Here is a 19,385-nt window from a genome sequence, read left to right as displayed (position 1 = left end):
GAACTAGTGACCTATATGATGTTGTTTCTCCCATAGCCAGAATATATGGATCAGAGAATCAAAGGGTAGAAGTAAGAGTATACCATTACACCTGATAACTCGGCTACAAAAATTTTGCTTTCTATCACTTCAGCTCTGAATTCTGCTAGGTTAAGGACTTTGATTCTAAGGTAGGAATGATTCAACTGCAGGATGCAACAGTTGACCTGGAAGCAGAGACTACCACCTGACCACTTTGATGCCTCATGCCACTGAACCACTACGCAAAGATGGGGGCTATTATACTGACCGAAATAATCGATCTTGATTTTCAAGGAGAAATGAGGTTGCTATCACAAACAAGGCCATAGAATACTTTGTTTAGAACCCAGCAAATCACTGAGCACTTCCTCAGACTTCTATATCCAGTTGTTAATGGAGGATTACACAACCCAGTAAGACAAGACAGCTAAAGATTCAGACATTTTACAAATGAAGGTTTGGTAACTCCACAAGGGAAAGAGCCCTAAAGAATTAAAGTGCTGATGCTAAGGACAAAAAGAACACAAAATGAGTGGTGGAAGGATGAAGTTATAAATACCAACAGTAACCTCAAGTCCAGGTACAGAAATGAAGAATGTAGCAGCTATGTATTTTTTCTTCCTTGCTTGTTAGATATGTAAATATTACCTAATTAGTCTTCCCTTCTCCCAAATATTTTATAAATGTAGCGTTGCTGATAAAGTGGCACAATGGTTAAGCTAACCAAAAGGTACATGGTTCAAACACACCAGTCACTCCACAGGAGAATGATGTGGCCATCTGCTTCCATAAAGATTACAGCCTTGGAAACCCTATGGGGCAATTCTACCCTGTCCCATAGGGTTGCTATGAGTCAGAATCTACTCAAGAGCAATGGCAGTACTGCTGATGGTTAAATTTACAATTTAGATTTTAGGTACGGAATATCTAAGTGAGAGTATAACTGAACTAGAAGAGGATTCGACATCACTCAGATAAATAATGGGACTGATGGAACTTTGTGCCTATTGTTTGAAGAAGAAACAAACTATCTTTGTTTATATAAGGGAGAGTTGTATCATATTAGGCATGAGCAAGATGCTATCATTATTATCATTGTATTAAAGTTACATACGAGTAGAAGGGTGCCATGCAATGGATTACTTAATATGGCCCTTCTAGCCATGGTCTTTGTGATTCACACAATGATTGAGTGGGATAAGCAGGGCACTGGTGGCGTAGAGATTAAAGAGCTCGGCTGCTAACCAGAAAAAGGTTGGCAGTTTGAATCCCCCTGCCTCTCCTTGGAAACCCTACGGAGTAGTTCTTTTCTGTCCTGTAGCATCACTATGAGTCAGAACTGACTCAACAGCAATGAGATATGAGGTATGTATGCAAATAAGGTGTATGGAACCTGTGATGATTGGGCTATGTGTCAACTTGGCTAGGCCACGATTTCCAGTATTATATGGTTGTCCTCCATTTTGTGATCTGATATAATTGTCCTCCATTTTGTGATGTGTTGTAATCCTAGCCTCTATGTCTGTGGTTATGGTCCCATTTGGGAGTGAGTTGTCCTTTATGTTAATGAGGCAGGATTAGGATTGGATGCATCTTGAGTCACCGTCTTACTAGAGGGTGTGACTCAAGTCACCACCTTACCACTGCTATTCAAGTCACACCCTTGCACGGCCTTCCTCAAGTAAGATTTTCCTTGAGGGTATGGTCTGCATCCAACATACATATAAATGCTCTGGCAGAGCTCTCTCACTCTGGATCCTGCCTCTGGTTTGTGATTATCTGACTTCTGGTTCTTGAGCCAGTTTCCAAAGCCCATTGAGCCAGCAGCCTATAGTCTGAGCTGATTCACCAGATTCCACAGCCTTGTGAGCCAGCAGCCCGTCGTCTGACCTACTGGTTTGGGTTTATCAGCCCCTGCAGCCACAAGGGTCGAGAGAAGCCTCCAGCCTGATACCTGACACATGGATCTGGAACTTGTCGGTTCCACAGTCACATGAGCCATTTCCTTGAGATACAGTTCATGAGTTCTGTGACACACTGCAGTGAATTACAGGAACCCAAAGAGGAAGGGAAAGTACTGAGGGGAGGAGGAGTAGTTGATGTTAGAGATGATGAAGTGGGTCAGCAGTTTGGAAAAGTTGGACACGTCAGACATCTTTAACCTCCGCCTCATAGGAACCAGCTTTGTGATGATCCTTATAAAAGAAATTATTCAAGATCTTATTCAAAGGGTAAGAACAGATGCTGAGTGGTCAAAGGGGTGGACTAAGTTGAACATTTCCCTGTTCACTCTCAGTTCCATTTCTATTCTTCTATACTCTGCTCTATGTCACAGAAAACTGGGCCACTGCAAACGACATTTCCCAGATTCCCATGAAAGGTGGTTTTCAATTAGGTCCAGCATTTACAAACCATTATTAAGCATTCCCAAATTCCTGGATGTGTTGGGTTGTCTTCAGTTTGATCGTTATTAATTATACTGTATTAACAATCTTATGGATTATGTCTCTTTTTGCACATAAGTCAGATTTTTCTAAAGGATAAACACCTAGAAATGGAATTGCCAAACAACAAGTGTGCATAATTATTACAATAGTAGATTCTGTCATATTGCCCTTAAAAAGATTTACCTAATTACACTTGCACCAACATGGAAAAAAGTATCTTTTCCCCAACTCACACAACTCTGGAAATTTTTTTAAAGGATTCTAAAAACCATTCAGATGATTTAAAAGAGAAAAGAAAACATATTTAATTTTCATTTTCATGAATCTTAGTGAGGTGGTGCAAGTTTACTGGCTACTTGTAATTCTTAATCTATGAATCGCCTGTTCGTTTTTTTTCCCACTCTTCTTTTGGGTTGTCTTTTTCTTACTTAGATAAAGCACTTTTATTTTGGATATAAATATTTTTTATTATATATTTCAAGTATTTTCTATTTATCCGTGCCTCACTTTTTTAACTTGTCTATGGTATCCTTTTAAATAAAGAAATTTTTATTGTTAGTCAAATTTACCAGTCTTTTCCTTTGACACTTCCAGATTTTTACTGGAGTTTTTTGTTTCTTTACATTTAGCTTTTTAAAATTCATCAGAAATTATTTTGGTTATGACATGAACTAAGAATATAGCTTATTTTTCCCAAATAGATAGCAAATTATGCCAGAACCATTTGCTGAATAGATCATTTACCCCACTAATTTGAAATATTTATTATATTCTAAGTTCTATTGCATATTTTGGTCTGTTTCTGGATTTTCTATCGTGTTCCATTGAACACTTTTCTATTTCTGCACCAATATCTCATTGCTCTATTATTGTTTTATGGTATGTTTTTATATCTGGTGAACAGGTCCCCTTCATTATTTTGTGTTTTAAAAGTTCCTGGGCTTTTCTACCACATTTTATTCCTTCCAAGTAAACGTTTGAATCAATCAGCTTCTTAAATTGCAGAAAAGACTTTTAGAAATTGGGGTGAGGGTTGGTAGCAGATGCTGCCAGTGCTCACGCATACCCTGAAGGTCTACCCTAAAGGCCACCATCAGCTTCCGTGGAGAGTTCCCAAACACAGTGATGGCTTCCTATTTCAAATTCCTGCATATTTGCCCAAGGGCTTTCTCTGGCCGCAGGAACATGCTTGGCCAGTACACCAGGAAATTCATGACCCTTGGAACGGTTCTCAATAATCGAGGGACAGGAGTTGGTAGATGGGTACTGTGGCATCCTCACTCTTCAGTGGAACAGTTCTGAGGCATGTTTTGCACTAGATCTCAGAAGTTCCCCAGCAGGACTGAGGCCCGTTGGCCACAACAGTCCTCATTCATGAATGCACCCTTTATCACCTTTCCTGCTTTCCCTGTCTCACTTCCCCACTTCCTCACCTACTTCCTAGAATAATCACCTACACCCAGATCTTTGCCTCAGGGCCTGTTTTGGGGGGATCTCAACCTAAGACCATCTATTGATTGTCTTGCGGGGGGACTGACATCCTTACAGTATTGAGTCTTCCCAAAAGCAAACTTTTAAGAAATGCCCTTCTCACTTCTTGTTTGTTCCAAGATGAACATTTCCAGACCCTCTCACACCAGTGGTTTTAAGAGCTTGGCTGCTAACCAAAAGGTTGGCAGTTCAAATCCACCAGCTGCTCCTTGGAAACCCTATGGGATAGTTCTACTCTGTCCTACAGTGTCGCTATGAGTTGGAGTCAACTCAGTGAAAATGGGTTTGGTTTTCTGGTTTTCACACCATATTTATTTTGGGGCTCTCATCCTTAGTCATGTTAGTCAAATCCCTTCTCTTAACGTCTGCAAAAGAATGTTTAAGGGAAGGTGAGGATCCTTCTGCTCTCATCTACATGAAACTACTCCCCCGACATCAAACATTGCTGCTTTGTACAGTCTCCCGAGGCCACTGGGGGACAATTTAACTTTTACTCGTAAAGGGCTTTGAAATGGGTCAGGGTAGCAAATTAAATAACTACTCCAGATCCCTACTGTTCTGGACTGAAAATTTCCTCCCTGTTCAATTAACCTTCTCATTTTGTGTCCTGCTGTGCTCTTCAATATAGATTACCAGAAGTTGTAAGATAAAATGACAATATGATAATACTTCATGTTATAAGGTCAATAGTATAATAGCATTCCTTATTTGGATGTAGCCATCCTCCTGTTATTAAATTCTCAATATAAAATTAAAGCCCAAAGAATTTTAGTACACAACTCCTTGGAAAGAGTTCAAAGGAATTAAAGTCCTCAAATCAACTTCCCTATGGTTATTTTTCTGTCTACAGTAGTCTCAACCAGAGAGTCACACTCAGCTCAAGTCAGAGCTTCATCCTGGGTGTTGCCCACTGAATTGGGAGCAGCTCTTTCCAGACTCCAAAGTTACATTAATGGAACCCAACTCCTTCATACACCTCTACTTTAAAGAACCCCAAGGATTAATGGAGCACAAAAACACCTCAGCCTCAGCCACACATCTCAAAATTTAGAAAACACAAGTAAACCTGTTCTTCTTAGGAAATTATCCTAGCCACAGTGACATTCCCAGAAGCTAGTATTTAGTGTAATCTTGACTATTTTCATAAAAATAGATGATTTAGATATAGACATACATATAGAAAGAAATAGGGATAAGAATATAGAGAGAGAAATAACAGAAACTCGGTGTCTCCTGAGGGGAAGGTAGTCTGAAAAATTCCTCCTGGTCTTAGCCTTTCTTGAATGCCAGTTATGCTATACCAGTTGTCCAGAATCCATGGCCTGTGACTCCATAGTCAGATGGGAGCTACCACCCATCAGGAGGTTGATTAGGGCGTTATACCTATCTGGAGGAGAAAGAATCCAGCTATGCTCTCCCTCTTCTTGGAGAGCGGTAATCTGTGAAACTTCACCATGGGGACATTCCCAACTACCAGGTCTTAACTGGAGATGACTTATCTTCTCCTCTTGAATATTCAGAACCTCATCTTCTCTGCTGCTTTTTGAACCTTGTGTTCCTGACAACCCAGTGATGCATGGAGAATGGGCTCCTTCTAAGGACATCTCCTCCACATTTTCTTGTGACCAGTCATTTATAATCCATGCCACAGGTTTTCTGCTATGGAAATGTGTAGATCCATGAAACCTGCTCTCTGGGACAGTTTCACCTTTGAGAAACTGAACATGGAAATGGAAAACAGCCAGACCATATATGACAGTGGAACTCCACACAACCTCCGCAGCAACTAGTCCAGGAGGCCCAACCACAACCTCTACGGCAATTGGCACAGAACGGTTGGGGTTTGGTCCGTGACTGCCAGCTTTCCTACTTTTTTGCCTCCAGCTCCAACTCAGGACGAGCCAGAGAAAGCCAAATATGCTCCCCAAATCAATTATATAAGACACCCCACTTCTGGTTAGCCTGCCGGCAGCTTCCCCATGCCAAAAGCCTCTAATCAGAGCACATTGAAGTCTTCCCTTTTTTGACTATAAAGCCTTCCCACTTCCCTGCCTGCCTTTGAGTTTCTGCCAAACACAAGTGGTGGTGGCTGACTCCCTTGCTACAGCAAACTTTGAATAAATAGCCTCGGTGTGTTCTTTTTGGGTGGCCTCTGTTAATTTATACACCTTGGTTACCATAATGGATTCTGGTGGTTTCAGCCTCAGCATCTCCACAATGCTGCTGACAGGTGGCTCTGAAGCCTGTGCCCAGGGTCCTATGGGAGCGTCCTCTGTCTCATGCTTCTGAAGACCGTCTTTCTTCCATTTTTGAAAGTTCCAGGTCTTTAACATTTCTTTCTGCTACATCGTTTTCTGCACGGGTGAGAGGCCTCTAGTATTGTTTCTCTCTATTCCCTTTCAGAAGCCTTGGGGGAGATTTCAGCAGTTTAACCTGCTTCTTAAATTGACCCCTATCCTTGTCTACGGAGAGTAAGAGTAAAACTGTTTGCTGGATTAGTGATGTCTCTGTTTGCTCTTGTATTGCTTTTCTGGCCCAGATATTTGTCTAACTTATTCCTCTAGGTTTTGTCTTTTGGAGTCCTCTAGCGTTACGGATACAAAGTCAAGGAGTAAACAGTTGTCCAAAGCATACAATTTCCAAAAAAATCTTGTCCATCTTCGCTTCCCTGGGTTGTTTAATCCTACTGGGGGGGCATCACCTCATCAGATCAATATCCAACTCAGGACTGACCTCGATGTATTTTTATCTTGCCTGGCTCCCTTGTAATTTCTCTTATTTGTCATGGGCTTTCTTTCTTTTTTCCCATAGGGGAATTCTAATTCCATAAATTTCCCTAGCAGTTTCCCTTGGGTACAGGCAATTGCTGCACTCCATCTGTAACTATACCATTTTCCAGTTCATGACTCATTGCCTTGAGTATTTTATACTGGCTTCTCAGTCATCTACATTCACATCTGTCCAAATATCTGTGCACGGCTCTTCCAGACCTTCTTCTTATTGGGGAATATCTATCTTAAATTTTATAGAGATATCCTTCAGTAGCTTCCTAAACTGAGAAACCCCTGGGAGGAATCATTGCTGTCTCTTCGCTGAAATCAGTTACCCTTTCCGATCTTAGAGCAGTTTTATAGTGATCCCTTCATTAAATACAAGCAGCCAGATGGATTTGCTTCTCCTGTCTACTCTCAGGTATGTGTCAGCTGGCCTCCAAGACTTTATTTTCCCTTCCATATCTGACAAGAATTAATGCCAAGATCTAAGTCTTTCTCCTAAAAAAAAGTCTCCATATTAATCAGCTGTCTTCCTTTATTTCCCTGGTGGTGCAGTGGTTAAGAGCTCAGCTGCTAACCAAAAGGTTGGCAGTTCAAATCCACCAGCCACTCCTTGAAAACATTATGGGACAGTTCTACTCTGTTCTATTGGGCCACTGTGAGCTGGAATAGACTCAATGGCAATAGGTTTGGTTTTTCGTTTATCCTTCCACTTGCTCGTATTTTATAGTAAGATCAAAGCATCATTTAAATAAGTTCAGTCCCTCCTTGATTTCCTGAGCAAATCTGATTCCTTAAGACAGAGTGCTATAGACACAGGCATTGGTAATTGTCTTCTTTTCATTGGATATGCAAGAATCTGATGTTCTTCAACCCAAGAAGATGGCCTATCCCTGAGTAACACAGGCTCCCATTCACATTTATGGTGTTCAATGAAACCCTTCACCTTTTGCTGGGTGACTGTACAGCAGAGACCTGATTCCACGTAACTAACAAAACAGAGCCTCCCTTCTAATGCCCCTGAGGTTACAAAAGAAACAGAAAGAGGTGGCTTCAGGCCAATCAGGCCCTCCCCGCATTATCTTCAACTACAGACCAGGCTTGCAAAGAAAAACCTGAGCTTAGCCCCAGTTCTGCCAATTATTTTACTGTCTGACCTTGGAATTCGGTCTTGGCCTGGCCCCTGCCCTGGTGCCCTTATGCGTTGGTTGTGTCTTGTTAACACTTACTCTCATCTGCTCTTGACAATGTAGTGGTCAAAACCAACACCGCCCAGCCAGGTTATCCTTCTGGAAGCATGGCTCTGCATGTGTAGCCCCATCTGCAGCAACATCACCTACCTGTCCCTGCGCCAGCTCCGCGTCAGGCTCTTTGCTACCCCAACCTGCTCTGTGTTCCAGTTCTGCCACAAGGCCACGGTGAGCTCTGATAACAGCAGTATCACTGTTAAAATTAAACTATTATTATTACATATTTGCATCATTACTCCGTATTATTTATAATATAGTTATATATTAAAAATTCGTTTTATTAACTATGTTATAATAAAATTTACTTATTATGCAACATGATATATATATATGCACTAAAATGAAAGCTCCATGGGGACAAGACTTTTGTCAGACTTTTACCACTGTATCTCTTGCATATACGACAATGCCTGACACATCATAAGTGCTCAGTAAATATTTGTTGAATGTATAGATGGGTAAGAGCAGAGGCTGGAATCAAACTATATGGGTGCAAATCTTGGTGTCACCACGTACTAGCTGTGTGACCGTAGATGAATTACTTAACCCTTCTAAGCTTCAGTTTCCTCTTTTGTAAAATGGAATGATGGTAATGGGGATGTTATCGATTGAATTGTGTCCCCCAAAATGTGTGTCAACTTGGCTAGGCCATGATTGCCAGTATTGTGATTGCCCACCATTTTGCCATCTGATATGATTTTCCTATGTGTTGTAAATTCTACCTCTATGATGTTAATGAGATGGAATTAGAGGCAGTTCTGTTACTGAGGCTGGGCTCAACCTACAAGATTAGGTTGTGTCTTAAATCAATCTCTTTTGAGATATCAAAGAAAGAAGTGAGCAGAGAAACAGGGGGACCTCATCCCGCCAAGAAAGAAGGATCAGGAGGGGAACATGTCCTTTGAACTGGGGTCCCTGCTCTGAGAAGCTCCCAAATCAGGGGAAGACTGATGACAAGGACCTTCCCCCAGAGTCAACAGAGAGAGAAAGCCTTCCCCTGGAGCTGGCGCCCTGAATTCAGACTTCTAGCCTCCTAGACTGCGGGAGAATAAATTTCTGTTTGTTAAAGCCACCCACTTATGGTATTTCTGTTATAGCAGCACTAGGTAACCAAGACAGGGGATGAGCAGTGTTGGGAGAGTTAAGGGAGCCCTTCCACGTGAAGAGCTCAACGAAGGGATAATGTTAGCCATTATTTTCCCACGGTGTACACTGGACCAAACCAAAACTAAACCAGCTGCTGCTGAGTCGACTCTGACTCATGGTGACCGCACGTGTCAGAGTAGAACTGTGCTCCGTAGGGTTTTCATGACCGTGACCTTTCGGAAGCAGATTGCAAGGCCCTTCTTCTGAGGCACCTACGGGTGGGTTTGAACCTCTAACCTTTCGGTTTCCATAGGAGCACAGTGCTTAACTGTTTGTGCTGTTCGTGGACTCCACACACACTGAATAGCTCCACCAAAACTCTCCACAGGTGCACTCCAGACTCCTGGTGTTCAAAACCACATTCATTATCTAACTCAGCCTTGCGCAGCACCATCCATCTTCACTTCCTGCTTACTTCTCACCCACAATCACATGAGACACCAAGACCTAATGACCAAGACCTAATCTGACATCTCTCAATCCAACTGCCTTCTCTCAGCCCAACTGAAAATAGCCCATAGCTGGCTGATTAAGAACTAAAAAAGCACCTAGCCTCCTTGCCTCAGAGTGAGGCAACTCCCATGGTCCAATTTATGCCCCAGACCACACACAGATCAGGGTCGTGCTACATGTTTTCCTGAGAGCACTGCCTTGCTCGACTTCTTTCTCTTCCCCATTCTGCTTCTTCAACTCCCCACCAGGTTCTTCCTGAAGAGCATTCTCTCAATAAATCACATGTACCTAAATCTGTGTCAGGTTTTGCTCCTAGGAATCCCAACCCAAGACACCCACATGCAAATTCCCTATTTTAAGAGGATCCTTTCCTGACCCTGGTGCTGTAGTGGTTAAGTGTTACAGCTGCTAAATTACAGGTCGGCAGTTTGAATCCACCGGGTGCTCCTTGGGAACTCCATGGGGCAGTTCTACTCTGTCTTGTAGGGTTGCTATGAGTCGGAATCGACTTGACAGCAACAGGTTTGGTTTTCCTGAAAGGAAGGGCAGATATGCCAGTATCAACACCAAAATCTGGACTCCTAACCCGTTAGCTGCCCTGAGATTACTCACAGTCCCACTGAAGACAGCACTGTCTTCATGCATGTTATTGTTGTACGTCAGTTAGAAGCCTCATTGAGGCCGCGTGGTCTGCTAGCCCAGAAACCTTGGAGGCAGAAACCGGTTCATTTATCAGTCCATCAAGGTTTAAATCATCAGGGTTCTCAAAACAGAATGAGGGGATTATTAGCTCAGGCTCCATTCTGGGAACAGAAGTGGTAGGAAAATACTGATTTTGCCTGACGTATAAGAAAAGGCAGCTTTCTTGGAGCCAAACTACCGAAGGATGTGGAAAATTCTAGAGGGCTCCAGAAGCATGAATTTGAAGAAAGACTAGTATAAGTCTTCAGCTCTTAACGTTCTGTTATAAATAAATGCCCCATCAAGAGTGAATAATTGCCGAAAAAAAAATAAAACCTTTGTAGGGTGTATGCGACCGATAACTCACTTTTTCAAGTGTACACAACAAGGCTATTTTATATAAATTGAACACAAACGTGGATAGTGTAAATACTCATTTTCAAAATGCCAGAAACCTACCAGAAAGAAGCAGAAAATACGGGAGTTGAACAGTGTTGTTGTTGGGTGCTGTTGGCTTGGTTCTGACTCATAGCGACCCTATGTACAACAGAACAAAACACTGCCCAGCCCTGCACCATCCTCACAATCGCTGCTATATTTGAGCCCATTGTTTCAGCCACTGTGTCAATCCATCTTGTTGAGGGTCTTCCTCTTTTTCGCTGACCCTTTACTTTACCAAGCATGATATACTTCTCCAGGCACTGGTCCCTCCAGATAACATGTCCCAAGTACGTGAGACGAAGTCTCGCCACCCTTGCTTCTAAGGAGCATTCTGGCTGTACTTCTGCCAAGACAGTCGAGCAGCAGAGGAAAGGATTTGAACCAACAAATAATAATAATAATAAATAGACAAAAAAAGAAACAAGATACAAAACCAAACCTCTATTTTAGCTAATCAGAATAGTAACTAAAGAAAGCAGTTTATTGAAGGTACCATGACTAGACACCCAGAAGGAGAAATTAGAGGAGAGAAACGTCCAAGTGCGGCAATCTGAAAGGATGGAGCACCATTTTAGGGTCTGGGGAGCTGCCTAGAAGAGCCATTTGGGGCCCAAATGCTTGGAAAATGGCCAACCAGAGCCTTGGTCATCATGTTCTAGAAGGCAGAGAATTACCATAAAGTGAAAGGGAAGAAAATTTCATATACGTAGTTCTTTTCAGTGGCCTAAAAAGGAAAGCACAAGACCAAGAAAATAAATTAACTTTGTCTTTTGAGTTTGACAAAGCTAGATTTTGCCGTTTTTCTGTGTACCTGTAATTTGTGAAACCAACATAGTTTGTACACTGAGATTTCTGATTGTATAGCTAACCAGCACAACACTGTGTTTAAGAAAACGAATTCTGGACTAGACTGCCTCAGTCAAATCTAAGCTCTGTTACCATTACCTGTTAGAAGTAAAGCTCTTTAGCTCTCTCCTGACTCTGTTTTCTCATCTGTAAATGGGAATATTAATAGTACCTTTCTCATGAGGGATATTTGGGGCATGAAAGGGGTTAGGACACAGAAAGCACACAGAACAGTATCTGGCTCATCATGAGTGCTCAGTTACATATTAAACTAGTCACCATTGAGTCACTTCCAACTCATGGCAACCCCATGTGTCTCAAAGTACAACTATACCCCATAGTCTTTTCAATGGCTGATTTTTTTTAGAAGTAGATCACCAGACCCTTCTTCCAAGGCACCTCTGTGTGAACTCAAACCTCCAGCCTTTCAGTTAGCAGCCAAGCCTGCTAACTGGGATTCCCAGTTGTGTACTAGGCCTTACTATTATATGGGATGTAACTCCACCAGGTAGTAGAGGCTACACAAGAGGATTAAATAAAGATCTGAGCCTTGGTTCCAGGGTTAGTGGTTAAGAAAGAGAAGACTTTATTTCCTCCAGTGATAGCAGTGAATGCAGAGCCCTCTGTGAGTAGCCTTTGAAGTTCATCATGGGTTGACCACAAGCTGTAAATTAGTTAACTCAGTTAGTTCATTGGGCCCACAGGGCTGAGTCTCTGATCTGATCTTATGAGCCTTTTTTTTTCACTTCTCTGTGGCCTCAAATAGCATCCAGTTCCTAATCAGCTACCAGGCACACAACTATAGTCTAAGGAAATTGGGCACTCAATAACCATCACTACTTGAAGAACAATTCAGAAAGCCATCCGTCTCCATGTATTTACTTGGGAAATGCAACTCACATTTATTTATGCCCCTATTAAGTGCCAAGCATGTAACAAGCACCAGGCAAGGCGCCTGATGAACGTAAGCTCATTTAATTCTCATATGACCCTATGAGATAGAAGCCATTAGCCCCATTTTGCGTTCTAATGCCTTTTCTAATTATAAGCCTGAACACGTGTTCAATGTAGTGAAACCGGCACAGCCCCACTTCTGCTGCTTTCTATTGGCGAAAGCCCAGATTCAAGGGGAGGGACTACACAAGAATGGGAATGATTATTCCACTTATCTAGGAGGTGGGGTCCACTGGGACCACTAAGTAACAATGTACCCTGTCTCTGTGGTACATTGTTCAAATTCCCAAGCGAATACAATTGGCGCAGATTATGGGTCTGGGATCCATCCCACCCCAGTTGTGGTCAGGGAGGGAAAGGGTCATATAACATAAATATGGTCACAAAAGTCATCTTTCCTCTGGAGCTTTGTGAGGAAGGGAGAGGACAGCCTTAGAAAAGAGGGCTGGGTTGTGTAAGCACTACAAAACAAATCAATCGCACTAAAAAAAATTGCCATCAAGTCAATTCCGACTCACGGTGACCCTAAAGGACAGAGTAGAATTGCCCCATAGGGTTTCCAAGGAGTGGCTGGTGAATTTGAACTGATGACCTGTTGGTTGGCAGCTGAGCTCTTAACCACTGCACCACCAGGGCTCTGCTATCAATTGCATTAACACCCATCATACAGAGAATGATAAAGTGCTGTTTTTAAGTGTAAGCAACCAGGAAAGAACATGATTAATTTGGTGTGAAATATTCAAAGAAGTTTTTGTGGTTGTTAATTCCTTGTTCTTAATAGAACAGGTCACCTGGAACCATTAGTAGAATTGAGGTAGGAAAAGGAAGAAAGAAAGGTATCTCACGTGGAACAGGTCATCATGGCAATAACTGAGACGAGGCCATGAGAGACCGAACTACGTAGCACCCTTCTGCAAATGTATCTAACATGACTCGTGGCAATTTTTGATAAATGCAGTACCCTGTCCTCCTGGAAGACTCCTCGCATTAAAGTGTAGATTTCAAGAAGGTAGGAACTTTGATTTCTGGGAGCTCAAGTCCTCCAGCTTTGCTCTTCAAGATTGCCTGGGGTATTGTATTCATTTCCTATTGCCACTATAACAATTGACTACAAATTTAACAGCTTAAAAATACAACACAGAAGTCTGGGTGGGCTCCGCTGGTTCCTCTGCTCTGGAGCTCCCAAGGTCAAAAGCAAGGTATCAGGAAGCCTGGGCTTTTATCTGAAGGCTCTGCTTCCAAATCCATTCAGGTTGTTGGCAGAACTCAGCTTCTTGTGGATAGAGGGCTGAGGCCTGCATTTCCTTGCTGGCCGAGTCGGCTGGGAGCCTCTCTCAGCTCTTAAAGGCCACCTGCATTCCTTGTCATCTCCATCTTCAAACAAGCAACAGTGTATCAAGTCCTTCTCATGCTTTGGATCTGACTTCTTTGCCATATCTCTCCTGCCTCCAGCCAGAGAAAGTTCTCTGCTTTTAAGCGCTCGTGTGAGTAGATTCAACCCACCCAGGTAATTCAGAATAATCTCCCCATTGTAAGGCCCATAACCTTAATCACATCCGCAGAGTCCCTTTTGCCATGTAACAACATATTCACAGTTTCAGGGATTAGGTTGTAGACTTTTGAGAGTTCCCCTAGGTCTCGAGAAGACATCTTTGTCTTTACCAAACTCTGTACGCATGTTTATATATTTTTTCAAATATATAATCACATAGTCATATGTGCAAAGAGAAAGCTCATAGTTTTAAGTCCTGTTCTACTTTTTACACCGTAGTACTTTAACTCTTACCTGGGATATCGTCTCACAAGGGAAAGAGTACAAAAATTTTTCACATAAAGTGGGGAGGGAAAAACACTAACCAGACAATAAATAAGTGGTAAAAAGGAAAAAAAAAAAAATTGGCATAAATTTAATTTTTTTATGTGTTGCCAGTGGTAAATCTGTCCTGGAAGAAGCACAACCAGGATGCTCCTTAGAAGCAAGGACGGCAAGACCACGCGTCACATATTTTGGACATGTTATCAGGCGGGACCCATCCCTGGAGAAGGACATCATGCTTGGTAAAGTAAAGGGTCATTGAAAAAGAGGAAGATCCCCAATGAGATGGATTGACACAGTGGCTGCAAGAACGGGCTCAAGCATAACAACGATTGTGAGGATGGCACAGGACAGGGCAGTGTTTTGTTCTGTTGTGCATAGGGTCACTATGAGTTGGAACCAACCCAATGGCACCTAATAACAGTGGCAGTTTATATCGATAAACCAATGGGTTAGCAGTTTAGCACTGCTTATGCAAAGCCATAATGATGTTCATGGCCTTTGACTAATGACTCTACATCTGGGCATTTACCTTAAGGAAATTACCAAAAATAAGGGGAAAAAAAGGTTTATGCACTATCATCTTGGGCATATTTAACAAGCCAGAATCAGGAAGAAAGGGTAAAATATTGAAATATCTTTATTTTCATAACATTTCTTTCAACTGGATGACATTTGAAGCATGTCCTGTAGCTTTTCCAATCACTTTAAGGTATTAAAAATAAAAAAACTTTCATTTTTTAGCATGAAAATGTTTAATGATGGCTGAATCAAAAATTTCAATCTCATTCAATTTAAATAAAACCCTTGGTCTGATCTGAGCTCAGAAACCAGCAGTGAAGGTGGGGAAGCTGCGGGGGTACAGGAAGATGGCTTTTTCTATTTCTGTTTTACCTCCTTCCCCACTTCCTTTACTCAGTATGGGGCAGGAGTAGAGAGGAGAGGCAAAAGGGCTGAAAAGTCTTACTTGGCTGATACAAATTTGGGGTCAGGCTTCTGTCTGTGTGGGCCAAACCTGAACACAAAAACTCATTGCCCTCGGGTCAATTCCGACTCATAGTGACCCTACAGGACACAGTAGAACTGCCCCATAGAGTTTCCAAGGAGCACCTGGTGGATTTGAATTGCCGACCTTTTGATTAGCAGCCATAGCTCTTAACCACTATGCCACCAGGGTTTCCCTGTGTAGGCCAGGGATCTAAATATTAGCTCTTACTCTTTAGTTCATTTCCGGTGAGGAACTCCCCATTTGGGGGCTCCAGCTACATTGTTCCAGACTCTAACTTTTGGGTTATGACATAGGCCCAGGCAGAGCTCTGAGGCTGGGCTCCTTAAATTCAACACAAGTCCAGCTACTTTCAGAGGTCCACCTCTGACGCACAGAACTGAAAGTCCCCCTGGATCTGGCGGCAACCCATTCAATCATCTGACCTCCTGGGAAGCTATAACCAGCCTCATGCATTTTTTATTATTTTTTTACTAATTTATTTTATTTTTGTTGTTGTTGTTGAAAATATGCATAACAAAACATACACCAATTCAACAATTCTGCATGTACCATTCAGTCACACTGATTGCATTCTTCAAATTGTACAACCATTCTCATCCTCCTTTTCTGAATTGTTCCTCTACCACTAACTTGAACTCACTACCCCCGAAGCTTCCTATCTAGACTTTCAAGTTGCTGTTGTCAATGTGACACAATGTTCAGGGCAGACATTCTTTCCTAGTTAACCTAACTATTCTTTGGTTTAAAGAAGACTTCAGGGTATACTTTTGGTTTAAGGTTTAAAAATTATCTCAGGGCAATAGTTTCAGGAGTTCATCCAGCATCAATGGCTCCAAAAATTCTGGATTCCATGAAATTTGAAATTCTGTTCCACATTTTCTCCCTTTTGATTGAGATTCTTCTATAGAATCTTTGATCAAAACATTCAGTAATGGAAACCACAGCCTCGTACCTTTAGATATTTCTAAGTGCGACCCACAGAAGGCTCTGTGTCCTCCAACACAGGACAAGCTCTCCAGGAGTTGTAATGAAGCCCCCGCCTCACTTGGCTTAAAGGTAGAGGAAGACACACAGCTCATCTCTCCCCAAGGTAATCCTTACTACTAATATCCCCCAATGTAAAAACGGGCAGTGTCTGACCTCCTCTAACTTCACAAGGGGGAAGGAGAATCAAGATCAATAGCCCAAGGCTGATTCCCAGGAAGTCAGACATGCCTCCTCTCTCCACCATCTTTATCAATTCTGACACCAACCATCGCTCACAAGGCACTCCTCTGGGAGTTCAATAATTCATTGCAAAGGCCACACAGAACTCAAGAACAATACTCACAATTATGGGGTTTATTAGGGAAGTAACAGTTACAATTCAGGCTCAGGAGCACTCAGTATACAGTTCTTCCATCAGGACAGCCTCTTCCCAGCTGTGCTCACAGGCACATCTCTTCCTGGCCCTAGGCCTCTGCCCAAAGGCACTCGACTTTCTCTTTCCATGGTCCGGGAAGCCAATCACACTGTGTCCTGTTGCCAAGTCTCTGCTGCTCCATGCCTTCAGTGGTACATCTCTTTCTCTTCTGAGTCTAGGAGCTTCTCAGCACAGGGATCCCAGGACCAAAGGACATGGTGGCTCCGGGCTGTTCTTCATTGGTGGTGGTGGAATTCTTTTCTTTCCTGCCTCTGGGGTGGCTCACTTCAAGCCCAGCAGGATGGCAAAACTGACCAATCCCTTTGGTGGGCCACGATTACCCTATCACACAATCACTTGGGTGGGAGTTACAAGACATGTCTAGAAACGCCATACAAACACGATCCGTCGCAGTGCACCCAATCTCTCCTGTTTTCTCATATCTGTAGACTTGTAGTGGGTAATGGGCTATGGGTAGCAGAACTGGTTCTTTGGGTCTCCCTTTAGCAAGGACCACATGGAAGATGTGGCAGCTCCCTCTGGATGCACAGACATTTAACACTGTCTCATCTCAGTGCCGCTCTGAAGCAGGAACACGTTCTACAACACCACTCTATTTGTGTACTTATTACTTTTTAAAACCGATGAAAATTGATTTCATTACACTTCAAACAACTTTCAGAGTTTTCTCAATCATGTAATAGAAAACATAGTCTTAGCAGAGAAAAATGGCTTTTAATGTTTTAAATGCATCTAGTTGCTCATGCGAAATGCCTATTATAGCTTATGTAACGGTGGACTAGTTAATCAAATCAAAATACAAATCTTCTACTATCTAGAGAATACAATAAAATAGAAATAATTTCTTCATAAGGCCCTAATTTATAAGTCAGCTCTACTTATACCATCGTAAGAGTTACCAATCTATGAAGTTTCAATTTGAACAAATGTGCAATCACTTCAGCAAGAGCTGCTAAACTAAAAGGACTCACAATGACTTTAGAAAGCAGAAGCGTTGTTGCTCTGGGTCAGACTTGGAGAAGGGGTAGCTACTGAAGGCTGACTCAGCCCCAGGGGATTCACTCTTTGGCCTAGGGGTGAAATCCAGCTGTTAGCAAGGGTCACAAAGAAATTCCCTTGGTAGACAGATGTTCTTTAACACTACTGAAGGTTGAGATAGTCCACAGAAATCCCCTGGGGAAAGCAATCATGGGGGACTTCACACAGGTTTTTTGGGAAATAAAAGTAGTAGAAGAGGTCCTTCTCTCACGAACAGTCCCCATGGGTCCATTCCCAGCATGGAATATTTGTCTGGATGATGGGGTTGAAGAGCAAAAAACAGCCAGTTGCTTCACTTTCAGGTGGGAGAGATAGATCAGGAGGACCCAAATTACCAAAAGAAATTTTAGTATCCTTTCCACCAGATCCCATTTTTAAGGATGTGGACCAACTGCTCCATCAGAGGAAGACATATTACAACAATGAGATACCACTACACCTATTAAAAAATATTAGAATGGCTAAATCCAAAACGCTGACAACACCAGACGCTGGCAAGGACATGGAATAGCACGAAAGCTCATTCATTGCTGGTGGGAATGAAAAATGGTACCACCACACTGGAAAGCAGTTTGGCAGTTTCTTACAAAGTTAAACATAGTCTTATCATATGACCCAGTAATTGAGCTCTGCGGTGTAATGGATTGCGTTTTGTATGGACTTTCTAGCCATGGTCTTGCAACTCCCACCCAGGTGATTGGGCAGGACTGTGTAACAGGGTAATTGTGACCCAACAAGTGGATTGGTCAGTTTTGCCATCCTGCTGGGCTTGAAATGAGCCACCCCAGAGGCAGGAGAGAGGAAAGCCCACCCCCACCAAGGAAGAAGAGACCGGCAGAAGAGACGCGCAGGTGACAGTGCAGGGGGCTTCCCGGCCCACCGATCAAGAAAGCTGAGTGTCTTTGGCAGAGACTGAGGGCCAGGGAGAAGCCTATGCCTGATGCATGAATTTGGGACTTGCCAGCCTCCACAACTGTGTGAGCCATTTCCGTTGCTCGTGAGTTCTGTGAAATGTTGCAGTGAATTAGAGAACCCAAAGACTGGAGGGAGAGTACTGAGGCGAGAGGGAGTAGTTGATGTTAAGGATGATGAAGTGGTACAGAAATTTTGAAAAGCTGGACGTTTGGGACATCTTTGAACTCTGCCTCATAGGAACCAGCTCTGTGCTGATCCTTATAAAAGAAATTATTTGTCCAAGCTCCTAGGTATTTACCCAAATGACTCGAAACCTTACATCCGCACAAAAAGTTTATGTTGAAGTTTCTGAACCTCACTTTTAATTTTTGCATTTCCTGATTCCAACAATGCATTTTGCTGTTTGAAGAGTGGTGATGTAATCTGTTAGTGATTCTTTCATCTTCTCTAGTAGTTGAATATGTATTTGGTTACTTTCTTCTTCAAGGGTTAATAAGGAAGCATTTAGTTTGGCAGCATCAATCAGTTTCCTCAAAGCTCTTATTGACTGATAATCTCAGCAGTTTCCAGTTTTTAACTCTCTTATTATGTCTGTCTCCTGGTGATCTTCAGCCATGTCATCTTCTCCAAAACAGAGCAACCAAATCAATCATCTTTAGCAAGCATTTAGTTGGAGTCCT

The sequence above is a fragment of the Elephas maximus genome, chromosome 27 (assembly GCF_024166365.1).
Source record: "Elephas maximus indicus isolate mEleMax1 chromosome 27, mEleMax1 primary haplotype, whole genome shotgun sequence".
Classification (NCBI taxonomy): Eukaryota; Metazoa; Chordata; class Mammalia; order Proboscidea; family Elephantidae; genus Elephas; species Elephas maximus.
Note: the sequence above shows the minus strand (reverse complement) of the source record.